Source organism: Saccopteryx leptura, chromosome 11, assembly GCF_036850995.1.
Source record: "Saccopteryx leptura isolate mSacLep1 chromosome 11, mSacLep1_pri_phased_curated, whole genome shotgun sequence".
Taxonomy (NCBI): domain Eukaryota; kingdom Metazoa; phylum Chordata; class Mammalia; order Chiroptera; family Emballonuridae; genus Saccopteryx; species Saccopteryx leptura.
The window spans coordinates 35,583,934-35,596,272 of NC_089513.1; positions in this window are offsets into that span (position 1 = coordinate 35,583,934).

The window sequence follows — 12,339 nt, forward strand, 5'->3', positions numbered from 1 at the left end:
CTGCCTTGTTCCTGATCTTAAGGAGATTGCTTTTTTTTAAAACTTTTATTAATTTTAACTTATTGAATTAATATGGATGCAAATGTCCCACTCAATATAACACCACCCACCCCCATGTATCCCATTACAACACCGTTGCCCCCCTCCTCCTTATTGCCTCCCCCCTTTCCTCTGAGATTTGCTGTCCTGCTATCTATATCTATGCGTTATTTATATATAATTTTACTAATCCCTTCACCTTCTCTGATCCCATACCCCATGCCCCTTCCCTCTGACAGCTGTCTGCCTGTTCCCTGTGACCCTGCCTCTGCCTCTATCCTGTTCCTCAGTTCACTTTATTCATTAGATTACACATATAAGTGAGATCATACGATATTTGTCTTTCCCTGCCTGGTTTATTTCACTTAGCATAATAATCTCCAGGTACATCCATGTCATCAAAAAGATAAGATTTCCTTCTTTTTCACAGCTTCTTAATATTCCATTGTGTATATGTACCACTGCTTTTTTTTTTATTTTAATGCAGTGACATTGATAAATCAGGGTACATATGTTCCGAGAAAACATCTCCAGATTATTTTGACCTTTGATTATGCTGCATACCCCTCACTCAAAGTCAAATCGTCCTCCATCACCTTCTATCTGGTTTTCTTTGTGCCCCTACCCTCCCCCCTCCCTCCCTCTCCTTCCTCGCCCCTTCCCCACCCCTCCACCCCACTCCCTGTTACCATCACATTCTTGTCCATGTCTCTGAGTCTCATTTTTATGTACCATCTATGCATTGGTTCATATAGTTCTTAGTTTTTTTCTAATTTACCCATTTCACTCCGTATAATGTTATCAAGGTCCATCCATGTTGTAGTAAATGATCCAATGTCATCATTTCTTATGGCTGAGTAGTATTCCATAGTATATATATACACCAAAGCTTTTTAATCCACTCGTCCTCTGATGGACACTTGGGCTGTTTCCAGATCTTCACTATTGTGAACAATGCTGCTATAAACATGGGGGTGCATTTCTCCTTCTGGAACCGTTCTATGGTGTCCTTGGGGTATATTCCTAAAAGTGGGATGGCTGGGTCAAAAGGCAGTTCGATTTTCAATTTTTTGAGGAATCTCCATACTGTTTTCCACAGAGGCTGCACCAGTCTGCATTCCCACCAGCAATGCAGGAGGGTTCCCTTTTCTCCACATCCTCGCCAGCACTTATTCTGTGTTGTTTTGTTGATGAGCGCCATTCTAACCGGTGTGAGGTGATATCTCATTGTGGTTTTAATTTGCATTTCTCTAATGATTAATGATGTTGAGCATTTTTTCATATGCCTATTGGCCATCTGTATATCCTCTTTGGAGAAGTGTCTATTCATTTCTTTTGCTCATTTTTTGATTGGATTACTTGTCTTTCTGATGTTGAGATTTATAAGTTCTTTATAAATTTTGGTTATTAACCCCTTATCAGACATACTGTCAAATATGTTCTCCCATTGTGTAGTTTGTCTTTTTATTCTGTTCTTATTGTCTTTGGCCGTGCCAAAGCTTTTTAATTTGATATAGTCCCATTTGTTTATCCTGTCTTTTATTTCCCTTGCCCGTGGAGATAAATCAGCAAATATATCGCTGCGAGAGATGTCAGAGAGCTTACTGCCTATGTTTTCTTCTAAGATGCTTATGGTTTCACGCCTTACATTTAAGTCTTTTATCCATTTTGAGTTTATTTTTGTGAATGGTGTAAGTTGGTGGTCTAGTTTCATTTTTTTGCAGGTTGCTGCCCAATTTTCCCAACACCATTTGTTAAAGAGGCTGTCTTTACTCCATTGTATTTCCTTACCTCCTTTGTCAAATATCACCTGTCCATAGAGCTGTGGGTTTATTTCTGGGTTCTCTGTTCTGTTCCATTGATCTATGTGCCTGTTTTTATGCCAGTACCAGGCTGTTTTGAGTACAATGGCCTTGTAGTATAGCTTGATATCAGGAAGTGTGATACCTCCCCCTTTATTCTTCTTTTTTAAGATGGCTGAGGCTATTCGTGTTCTCTTTTGGTTCCATATAAATTTTTGGAATATGTGATCTATATCTTTAAAGTATGTCACTGGTATTTTAATTGGTATTGCATTGAATTTATAAATTACTTTGGGTAATATAGACATTTTAATGATGTTTATTCTTCCTATCCATTAACACAGTATATGCTTCCAGTTGTTTGTATCTTCCTTGATTTCTTTTATCAATGTTTTATAATTTTCCGAGTACAAGTCTTTAGTCTCCTTGGTTAAATGTACTCCTAGGTACTTTATTTTTTTGGTTGTAATAGTGAAGGGGATTGTTTCCTTAATTTCTCTTTCTGATTGTTCATTGTTGGTGTATAAAAATGCCTCTGATTTCTGAGTATTAATTTTATATCCTGCCACCTTGCTGAATTCATTTATCAGGTTCAGTAGTTTTTTTACTGCAACTTTAGGATTTTTTATGTAGAGTATCATCTCATCAGAAAGTAATGATAGTTTTACTTCTTTTCCAATTTGGATGCCTTTTATCTCTTCTTCTTGTCTGATTGCTGTGGCTAGGACTTCCACAACTATGTTAAATAAGAGTGGTGAAAGGGGGCATCCCTGCCTTGTTCCTGATCTTAAGGAGATTGCTTTTAATTTTTGCCCATTGAGTGTGATGTTGGTTTTGGGTTTGTCATAGATGGCCTTTATCGTGTTGAGGTATGATCCCTGTATCCCCACTTTGCTGAGAGTTTTGATCATAAATGGGTACTGTATTTTTATCAAATACTTTTTCTGTATCTATTAATATTATCATGTGATTTTTATCCTTTCTTTTGTTCATGTGTTGAATCACATTGATTGATTTACGGATATTGTACCAGCTTGTCTCCCTAAATCCCACTTGAACATGATGAATGATTTTTTTTTTCATGTATTGCTGGATCCAGTTTGCTAATATTTTGTTGAGAATTTTAGCATCTAAGTTCATCAGAAATATTGGTCTATAGTTATTTCCTTTGTAGTATCTTTGCATGGTTTTGGAATCAGTATTATGCTTGCCTCATAAAAGGAGTTTGGAAGTCTTCTCTCCTCTTGAATTTTTTGAAATAGCTTGAGAAAGATAGAAGTTAGTTCTTCTTTAAATATTTGGTAAAAATCACCTGTGAAGCCATCTGGCCCAGGGATTTTGTTTGTTGAGAGTTTTTTGATAATTGTTTCAATCTCATTTGATGAAATCGGTCTGTTTAGGTTTTCTGATTCTTCTATATTGATTTTTGACAGATTGTATTTTTCAAGGAATTTATCCATTTCACCTAGGTTGTCTAATTTTATGGCATACATTTCTTCATAGTATTTTCTTACAATCCTTTGTATTTCTGCTGTGTCAGTTGTTACTTCTCCTCTCTCATTTCTAATTTTATTTATTTGAGTCCTCTCTCTTTTTTTCTTGGTGAGTCTGGTTAAAGGTTCATCTATCTTGTTTACCTTTTCAAAGAATCAGCTCTTGTTTTTATTGATACACTGTATTGTTTTCTTAGCCTCTGTGTTATTTCCACTCTGCTCTTTATTATTTCCTTCCTTCTACTTCCTCTGGGTTTAACTTGCTGTTCTTTTTCTAATTCTTTTAGATGCAGGGTTAAATTATTTATTTGAGCTTTTTCTAGCTTCTGAAGGTATGTCTGTAGTGCTATGAACTCCCCTCTCAGGACTGCTTTTGCTGTGGCCCATAAATTTTGAGTTGTTGTATGTTTGTTTTCATTTGTTTCAAGGAAATTTCTTATTTCTTCCTTGATCTCATTGTTAACCCATTTGTTATTTAATAACATGCTATTTAGTTTTCAAGTGCTTGAGTGTTTTTCAGTTTTTCTATTGTAGTTGATTTCTAGTTTCATGCCCTTGTGATCCAAGAAGATGCTTGATATGATTTCAATCTTCTTAAATTTGTTGAGACTCATTTTATGCCCTAATATATGGTCTATCCTAGAGAATGTACCATGCACACTTGAAAAGAATGTATATTCTGCTGCTTTAGGGTGAAAGGTTTTGAAGATATCTATTAAATCCAGTTGATGTAGTGTGTCCTTTAAGTCTGCTGTTTCTTTTTCACTTTTCTTTCTTGAGGGTCTATCCAGTGATGTTAGTGAGGTATTAAAATCTCCTACTATTATAGTATTGCTGTTGATCTCGCCCTTTATGCCCATCAAAATCTACTTTATATATTTAGGTACTTCTATATTAGGTGCATAGATATTTATAATCATTTTATCTTCCTGTTGGATTGCTCCCTTTATCATTATGTAGTGTCCTTCTTTATCCCTTACTATAGCCTTTGTTTTAAAGTATATTTTGTCTGATATAAGTATTGCTACCCCAGATTTATTTTCATTTCCATTTGCATGAAATATTTTTTCCATCCCTTTACTTTCAGTCTATGTGTATCTTTTGTTTTCAGATGTGTCTCTTGTAGACAGCATATGTATGGGTCCTGTTTGCTTATCCATTCAGCTACCTTATGTCTTTTGTTTTTTTTTTTTTAATTTTATTTATTCATTTTTAGAGAGGAGAGAGAGGGAGAGAGAGAAACAGAGAGAGAGAAGGGGGGAGGAGTTGGAAGCATCAACTCCCATATGTGCCTTGACCAGGCAAGCCCAGGGTTTCGAACCGGCAATCTCAGCATTTCCAGGTCGACGCTTTATCCACTGCGCCACCACAGGTCAGGCCCTTATGTCTTTTTTTTTTTTTTTTTTTTTTTTTTTTTTTGCGTTTTTCTGAAGCTGGAAACAGGGAGAGACAGTCAGACAGACTCCCGCATGCGCCCGACCGGGATCCACCTGGCACGCCCACCATGGGGCGATGCTCTGCCCACCAGGGGGCAATGCTCTGCCCATCCTGGGCGTCGCCATGTTGCGACCAGAGCCACTCTAGCGCCTGGGGCAGAGGCCACAGAGCCATCCCCAGTGCCCAGGCCATCTTTGCTCCAGTGGAGCCTTGGCTGCGGGAGGGGAAGAGAGAGACAGAGAGGAAAGCGCGGCAGAGGGGTGGAGAAGCAAATGGGCGCTTCTCCTATGTGCCCTGGCCGGGAATCGAACCCGGGTCCTCTGCACGCTAGGCCGACGCTCTACCGCTGAGCCAACCGGCCAGGGCCCTTATGTCTTTTGATAGGAGCATTTAATCTTTTACATTTAAGGTTATTATTGATGTGTAGTTGTTTATTGCCCCCCCTTTTTTTGTATTTTTCTAAAGCTGGAAATGGGGAGGCAGTCAGACAGACTCCCGCATGCACCCGACCGGGATCCACCTGGCACGCCCACCAGGGGGCGATGCTCTGCCCATCCAGGGTGTTGCTCTGTCACGACCAGAGCCACTCTAGCGCCTGGGGCAGAGGCCAAGGAGCCATCCCCAGTGCCCGGGCCATCTTTGGCTCCAATGGAGCCTTGGCTTTGAGAGGGGAAGAGAGAGACAGAGAGGAAGGAGAGGGGGAGGGGTGGAGAAGCAGATGGGTGCCTCTCCTGTATGCCCTAGCCAGGAATCAAACCAGGGACTTCTGCAAGCCAGGCCGACGCTCTACCACTGAGCCAACCGGCCAGGGCCCCTTTTATTCTTTTAATCTACATTTCTCTTTTACTAGATTTTTCCCCTTTATTCTGTTTACAGCAGGCCCCTTAACATTTCTTGTAGCATTGGTTTGGCTGTAATGAATTCCTTGAGTTTTTTTTGTCTGGGCAGCTTTTTATTTCTACTTCAATTTTAAATGATAGCCTTGCTGGATAGAGAAGTCTTGGTTGTAGGCTCTTGTTTTGCATTACTTTGAATATTTCTTGCCATTCTCTCCTGGCCTCTAGTGTTTCTGTTGAGAAGTCAGATGTCATCCTTATGGGGGCTCCTCTGTAAGGAGCTTTTCTCTTTAAGCTTTTAGTATTCTTTCTTTATCTCTTAATTTTTGTATTTTAATTATGATATGTCTTGGTGTTGGCCTCTTTAGATTCATCCTTAATGGAACTCTCTGTACTTCTTGAATTTGTGTGACTTTTTTCTTCATCAATTTAGAGAAGTTTTCTTCTATGATTTCTTCAATTCCTTGTTCAATTTTCTCTATCCCTTGTTCTTTCTCTTCTCCTTCAGGAACCTGGGCCAGCCTCTGCACTGCCCCCAAGAGCAGAACTGTGCTTGTGCACTGGGGCCGCAAGCCTCAGCCTGCGGACGGGTTGCGCCCCTGCACACAGCCGCAAGTCTGAGCTGGTTCCCTGGCTTTTACCTTGCTCATGTGGGTGGGACTGCTGGTGGGACCATTCTTGCATGCCCGGCCCACAGCCATGGGTCACACCGTTTTCATGAACCCCTTCCATCACTACAGCTGCCTTTGGCCTCCACCCTCACCAGCAGAACTGTGCTCCCACATCCTGCCACTGCCTGCCTTTTGGTGAGAACTCAGCAGTGTAGGGGTGGCAATGCAGCTCAGACCTTACCACTCACTACTGTATCCTTCATGGCTCCCTGCTTCTAAGTGATTCTTTGCTCTGAGTGCAGCAAGTGAGCTTCTGTTTGTCTGGTGACCTGCTTCCCTTCGCTGGTATTGCTGGTTCCAGGAAAAATATTCACTTTAGATTTGAGGAGTGACTCAGCCCAGGGGTTAGGGTGGCTGTCCCTCAAAGTGTTTCTTCTTGTGCCTCCTAGATTATACTCTCTTCCTGCTACTCTGGTCCTCTCAGCTGTCCCTGTCCCCCGGAGCCTCCTCAGGTGAGTGGTTGTGAAAGAGGTTTTCTTCACACATCCTTTAAGGCTGAATCCTGGGTCTGAGAAATCTGTCTCTTTCTCTCAGACAGTATCCTGGTTTGTTTTGAAGCTAAATAGTGTCTATATGCCTCTTCTAGGCTCTGGGGCTGCAGGCTGGGGCTTTGTTCCTGGGGCCCGGGACCTTCCCTTCTCCACTAAACTCCTCTCCCACCATGCGAGTCCCTCCAGGGTGCTACTCACTCCCAGGAGCTGGGCAGCCCTCTCCACGTTTCCTCTTTTCCTACCAGTCTCAGTGTGGCTTCTTCAGTGATCCTTGGTTATAGAGTCCTCTTAGTTTAATCCAAGGTTGGTTTTCCCAGGTGACTGTTCTTAAAATTAAGTTGTAATCTACTTTGGTTCTGGGAGGTGGAAGTTGGCACTTCTACCTACTCCATTGCCATCTTGCTGCTTTCCCCTTTATCCACTTTTTGAGGTTTCAGTTACTTGCAGTAGTAATTCACAGTACAAAAATATTAAATGGAAATTTCCAGAAATAAACAACTTCTAAGTTTCAAATTGTGTGCCATGCTAAGTGGCATGATGAAATCTCACATCATCCCACTTGGGATGTGAATCATCTCTTTGTCTAGTATACCCAGCTGTAGAGACTGCCTACCTGTATATACTGCCTTCCTCTTAACTAGCAGTATTGCAGTGCATGTGTTAAAGTTAACTCTTATTTTACTTAATGATGTCCCCAAAGTTCAAGAGTAGTGATGCTGGCAATTCAGATATGCCGAAGAGAAGGGGTTAAGTGCTCCCTTTAAGTGAAAATGTATGTATGTATGTATTATGTATGTATAGGAAAAAACATAGTATATATAGGGCTAGATACTATCCACAGTTTCAGGCATTCACTATGAATCATGGAACATATGTCCCATGGATAATGTAGGTACTACTGCATAGATCACCTAAATTCAATTAATCTGCGATAACAACTAGCAAATGGTACCTTCTATGTGTCCAATACTATGCATCATATAGCTTATTTTCCACTGCATAGGCTGTTTGTTTGTTTCTTTCTTTCTTTTTCTTTTCTTTCTTTTTTTCTTTCCTTATTTCATTCATTCTTTCTTTTTTCAGTGTGGCTTATGAGGAAAAACATATGCTAAAATGACAGATACTTTCCAAAGAATGTATAAATGACACTAGCTGTAGTGTGACAGCAGAAAGACAGCAAAAGGTAAACAGGGTCACGTACATAGCACAAGATTGGATTGGTGTCATGAGGGGTGAACTCAACTCTGTTATGCTGTGTTGCTAAAGTGCATGAAGGTCAATGGCATTGTTTAAGCATTTCCTGTGTCTAGCAGGAGAAAACTTGCTGGACAGAAGCAAAGGAAAAGAGAGAGAAAGTCTTTCTTCCTTCTGTTTTCTGGGCTCCAGCTTTTAATTCACAATAACATTCATCCTGGGTCACTTTACTAAAATAAATACTGAGAAAGAAAAGATTGAATGTATGATTCATTTCACTGTAGTCTCCTGGGAGTTGGAAAGGTCTGTTTAGCATTCTGCTGTATGTGTTTGGCTTCTGTTCTTTCCTGTCACTGTGCATTTCTCCCCAACAGTCCCCAAAACTTTTGTCTTGAGACCCCATTTTATTCTGAAAAATGATTGAAGACCCCCAGGAAATTTTATTATTTTGAGTTTTCCATCAGTGTTCACCTGACTAGAAATTAAAACTGAGAAAAATTTTAAGTATTTATTAACTCATTTTAAAAATACCAATTTGAAACCAATAAATGTATATGTTAATATAAATAATATAGTAATAAAAATAATTACATCTTTAAAAACAAGAAAAGTGAGAAGAATGGCATGTTGAGCATTTTGGCAAATCTCTTCATTTCTGGTCTAATAGAAGACAGCTGAACTCTCAGATCTGCTTACATTCAACCCAGTGTACTATGTTGTCAGAATTAAGCTATATGAAAAAAATTCAGCCTCAAACAGAAATGTAATTGAAAAAGAGATAAGTATTTTAATAGCCTTTTTAGATAAATGTAGTTCTTAAATACTACACCCAAACTCAACAAACTATAGTTTCTTCAACCACATCAATGAACTTGTCATACTCCATTATATTAAAATCCATCGATCCATCTAGCATTTTGAATAAGTTCTTTACCTGTGCATGATTTGTAACATCATTCATTTGTCTTTTGGAAAATCTAGCTTTTCCAAATGTTAACACTTTTAACATACATACCTTCTTACAGAATTCTCTGTGTTACTGTTACCACCAATCTTACCAGAACAGTTTATAAGTATTTGAGAAACTGTTACATTCCCCATGACAGATATAAGTTTTCTAAAATTCTGACTTTCTCTTGAAAACTCAGTTTTTATCATTGGCAATAAATACTGTCAGTTGGTGTTTTTGACATTTTAGACTCATTCTATTCATTTTCAAGAAAATTTCAGCCAAATACCAAATAACCACAGTTTGTCAGGTGTTCATTGAGTAAATGTAGACTTCCATAAGAGAAGCAGCTCACATTTCCAACAGTCACATGAGTGCTTTCCTTAAGACACAGTTCAGGTTTTGACATGCATCAGGAATGTTGAATGTGTGCTTCCCATTTTGTCACACGAAATATTAAAATGATGTGCATTCAAAGGTCTAGATTTAATAAAATTAATTTTTATAGCTTCATCAAAACATTCAAAATGAGACCATTCTCTGTCATTGATTTTTGACAGTTTTACTACAATGTGCCTTGGAAAACATCTGTTTGGGTTGAGGTAATTCAGCATTCTGTTTGCTTCTTGTTTTGAGAATCTTATTCTTTCCATACGCTTGGGAAGTTCTCATCAATTATTTGTTTGAATAGGCTCTCCATTCCCTTCTCCTTCCCTTCCTCTTCTGATATACCCATTATTCTTATATTGCTCTTTTTGATGGCATCAAACAATTCTTGTAGAGCTCTTTCATTTTTTTAAATTTGTGAGTCTTTCTCTTCTCTCTGTAGTATCTCTGTAGTTGCTTGTCTTCAATGTCACTGATTCTTTGCTCTGTCTGGACTGTCCTATTAGCTAAACTTGCTACCTCAGTTTTCAATTCATGCATTAAGTTCTTCATCTGTTTTTAAAGTTTCAATCCCCTTGGAGAGGTATTCATTTGTTTTCTGAGCTCATTAACTTGTCTAGCAGTGTTTTCTTGCATCTCACTGAATATTTTCAGAACTTCAATTTTAAATTCTCTATTGTTTAACTCCAAGGTTTGCACGTGATTGAGATTGCTTTCTGGAGAGTTTTCATTTTCTTTCTGAACTGTGTCTCTTTCTTGGGTACTGATGGTATTCCGTTTTTTGTCTTGAGGGTATTTGAGAGTGGTATTGTTAAAAAGTCAAGCAAAAAAACCTCAAAAATAAAATTTAAAATAAAATAAAACTTAAAATTAAGAATTAAAGAGAAAAATTACAAAAAATAATAAAAACAAACAAAACAACAAAAAGAACTAAAGATAAACAAAAAAATTAGAAAACATTTCTGAGATTTTTTTTAAATATATTTTTCCAATGGGCGGAACTGGCTTATACAGTGTGTTCATAAAGTCATGGCGCACTTTTGACCAGTCACAGGAAAGCAACAAAAGACGATAGAGATGTGAAATCTGCACCAAATAAAAGGAAAACTCTCCCAGTTTCATACCTATTCAGTGCAGTTTGATGTGGGCTCACACACAGATTTTTTAGGGTTCCTTAGGTAGCTATCTCATATAGCCTCTACAGACTCATCATTGACTGATGGCCTACCAGAACGGGGTTTCTCCACCAAACTGCCCATTTCATTCAACTGCTTATCCCACTGAGTAATGTTATTCCTATGTGGTGGTGCTTCGTTATAAATGCACCGAGTTTCATGTTGCACTTTGGTCACGGATTCGAATTTAGCGAGCCACAGAACACACTGAACTTTCCTCTGTACCATCCACATCTTGACTGGCATGGCCATGGGCTTCTCCACTGTATACATGGTGTTAAGTCATCATCTGCACATGCGCACATGCTGCCACACCATCCTACAGAAACTGGGAGGGTTTTCCTTTTATGTGGTGCAGATTTCACATTTCTGTCATCTTTTGTTGCTTTTCTGTGACCGGTCAAAAGTGCACCATGACTTTACGGACACACTGTACATTGTAGCTCTGTAAAATCCCAGACTGAACTCTGCTGAGAAGCTATTGTTGCAAAGGTGGAGGTGGGGCTGCAGTCGCAATGATGGATGGGACTTGTGAGGGCTTTACGGCTCTAGCAATGGTGATCTCAGGCCTCTGGGTACTCTCTCCCTGCATTTGAGTAGAGTAGGGACCAGACACAGAGTGCCTCTGTTCTTCACCTGTGGGGTGAGTCTCTGCCACTTTCCATACCTACAACAAGAGGGAAGCGAGATCTGGGAGGCTGGGGGGCTACACTTTGTATATTCGTTTTTGTACTAGCGCAAGCTGCAGGCAGACTGTGGGGACACTGGCAGGGACCCCACACTCTGCTGCTTTGGTTCAGTATCACACCAGATTCTCCCCCAATCTCTCTGCTCCTCCCAGCAGAAGAAGGCCTAGTCACTCCAGGCCTCTCCCCTCTCCCAACCAAGTGCGTTTTATCTTCCACCCCTATTTTTTCCCTTCCCACCTTTAGTCAATTGAGTGGATCTTTCAGGCATGCCTATGAGTCCATCTGGGGGTTCCTTAGCTGAGTTACAGCTGTTCAATTTGTTGAAATTTCAAGGGGAGAGATCAAGGGTATCTCTCACGCTGCCATTACTCTGACATTGACCTTAAATCTATTTTAAACACTCAATCTGGTCAGTGTTATAAAAGGAAAAGACATATGCCAAGTGCCAAGGTCAAGCAGTGAAATGCTTGCATATAGTCTATATCTAGAATTAAGAAGCCAATGGAAAAAAGAAGATAGACTCTTGAGCCAGTCCAAGTGGAGATGACTAAAGAGAGCCTGGTTTTGACAAGGTTTACTGGTCCCCAAAATGCCTGATGAGCTAAGAGGGAGAGCATTATCATTCTGAACTGTAACCTATGCCCTTGGATGGACAAGAGAGTCATGGCAATAGTGTCATGAGCCTCAGATTTTTAGATTTCTACTATAGTAGACCTCAAACAAGTCCTGCATAATAAAATGACACAATCTGCTTTAATTCTCCTAGGAATTTCTGAGGATGACTCTATCATAGATAATCTTTGGCACTAATGTAGTAGGCACTTGCCAGTATAAGAAATGAACAAGGAAGCTAAGTTATACATTTATACCATTACAGCATGGTACCATTATTAAATGGCTGGCTGGCTGGCTGGCTGGATGGATGGATGGATGGATGGATGGATGGATGGATGAATGGATACGTAGGTGAATAGATGAATGGGTAAATGGATGAATGGGTGGGTAGGTGGATGGATGGGTGGGTAGATGGATGAATGAATGGATGGGCAGATGGATGGGAAAGTGAATTAGTATGGTTTGATGTGAAATGTGAACTGTAGAGCTAAAAATAAAAAAAGTTTTGGCCCTGGCCGGTTGGCTCAGCGGTAGAGCGTCGGTCTGGCGTGCAGGGGACCC